The 2,170-nt window shown below is 35.5% G+C and overlaps 1 long non-coding RNA gene across 2 annotated transcripts; it reads left to right on the forward strand.

The window, feature by feature from the left end:
• The first annotated feature begins 265 nt into the window (after nucleotides 1-265).
• Nucleotides 266-1,704, forward strand: LOC144422969 (uncharacterized). Of its 2 annotated transcripts, none has more exons than XR_013475501.1 (3): nucleotides 266-693; nucleotides 879-974; nucleotides 1,459-1,704. It is a non-coding gene; the product is annotated as an uncharacterized LOC144422969 (long non-coding RNA). The 2 variants fall into 2 exon arrangements; XR_013475500.1 differs by having other exon boundaries at nucleotides 340-693; nucleotides 876-974; nucleotides 1,459-1,629.
• Nucleotides 1,705-2,170: the final 466 nt, after the last annotated feature.

Below are 2,170 nucleotides of genomic sequence, written 5' to 3' on the forward strand. Positions count from 1 at the left end.
GGGAAAAGAAGAAAAGGGCAGAATTGAAATCTGGTGCGGCGGCAAGTCATCGGGTTGAGTGGAGCCTTATGAGATCCTTAGAGTTCCTTGAACCATTTACAGCCATGAGGAGGTGGGTGTTTGAACAAGGAGCCTGCATTTTCTACATATTGTCAGTGTATCTTTTGATAAAAAAGCTTTTACCAAGGAAAGGCTGTTAGTTGACCAGGACCAGGTTAGTTGACCAGCATAAAGGTAACTTTCAGGGTACCAACACTAAATAATGTACTATTCGAAGTTTATACAAAAATTTTATTTTTGAGTATGGTATCTTTATCAATTTCCAAATTAGATTTCATATTAAAAAATATGAGGCAAAGAATTAGGAAATGTAAAAAATTATAGTTGAACATATTTCGAACAAAATTGATGTTGAATAGATTTGGACATTTTATACATATTTAACATCTGTGTTCTTTCTCATAGCTATGTTCAGAATCCTAAACTTATTATACAGTATGTCTGTGTAATTTAGGCATCAGTACTTAGGTAGCTCAGAACATTCTTTTGTATAAAGTGACCAAAATTAGGCACTGTAATGTAAGTACAAGATAACGTCTTTCTGCACAAACATTTACAGTACAACATCAAACCTGCCAATGCCGGATACACCATCTTCGAGTGATGTTGATGTTACATTGGAAGCGGTATCAGGTAAGCACCAAAATATGATTTTAAAATATTTTATAAATTTTAATTGTCAGACGTATAATACTGTATTATGAAATACCCTAATATCATGCACTGTTGCAATAAATAAGTTGTATTCGCTTTTCTGAAAAAATGCTTTTGAATTCTATACTATTATATGATCGAATATGCCATTCTTTTTTTAGCAGATGAAACAGACCAATTTCAACCACCTGTGGCAAAAAAGCGTAAAAGCAGCCGGGATGACCTCAGTGCTGTGTTAGAAAAATTGCAGCAGTCATCAGGTAAGTCAAGTCGAGCAGTGATTCTTATAAAGTGAATCGCGGTTCATAACTTGGATGCCTGGAAACCATCTTGAGTCGCTATTTCAAAAAAATTGGCGCTCCCGTACGATGTTAACCAAGATGGCGGACGCTTTGAACGTAGTGTGTGTATCAGGTTGGGACATAATTTTATTCCAATTTCCCTTATTTTAGTTCTGTTAAGAATTTGAATTCTAGCCAAATGCCTTCTGTAGTATTTGTATCTGAAATTAGGGTTGAACCTTAACCTGGTACACATACTATGTTCCGATGTCTGGCATCTTGATTCACGTACTACACGAGTACCATGACACCTACATTATTTTAGTTTAAATTGTTGACTTTCTCATTTGTGTAAATAATTTTTGGTGAAATATTTATGCTTCAGATCACTCAAAAAAATATCTACTTACTGGTACGTATCAAACCAAAATTATATATATATATAAATGTTTCTTGTTTTTAGAGAAAATACAGGAAGATCCTGATGAACTCTTCTTGTTGAGCATGGCTCACGAGGTTAAGACGATGAGTGTGGAAAAAAGATGGAGGTTCAAAGTTGGAGTCATGAGAAATTAAATACTCTATTGAATAAACTATTGATATTACTTAAATATAAATTTTCCTGAATATTTTTTTTGTTTTAAATCTTGCCAACTAGATATCATTGCTCAGTAGCTTTCGTACATCCCTGTAAGTGCTAACCCAATAGTGTACCTAAAATGTCAACCAGTCTGGTGATTTAACCTCCACGTAGTTGCTATTATCTCCACTGCGTCAACATAATTTTATTCAGAAAAGGTGAAACGAAGCAATAAAACCAAAAAATGATAGGGGGGATAGTGCATTTAGATCATATTTCGACCACTCGAGAACACATATTTATCCTGCCATGTCAGTGCCCCTTTCTCACTAACAAAATATTGGCTGAATTGTTCTCTAACTTTTACTGCCTCCTTCGCACTCGGCCTTCCAATCTTCCTGATATTTAACATTGCTGAATTTTCTTCGGCCTTCCACTGCACTGCACCTTCACTGACCTCGTGATCTACGAAATCCGCCTCAAAATAATTAGAATCATATCTAAGAAAGTTGTGAAGGACTGTGCATGCTTTAATGATATGGTCTGTTCTGGCTGGTGATACGCATATAGGCCTGCGGAAAATTCTGAATCGAGA

This window comes from Styela clava, chromosome 5, assembly GCF_964204865.1.
Source record: "Styela clava chromosome 5, kaStyClav1.hap1.2, whole genome shotgun sequence".
Classification (NCBI taxonomy): domain Eukaryota; kingdom Metazoa; phylum Chordata; class Ascidiacea; order Stolidobranchia; family Styelidae; genus Styela; species Styela clava.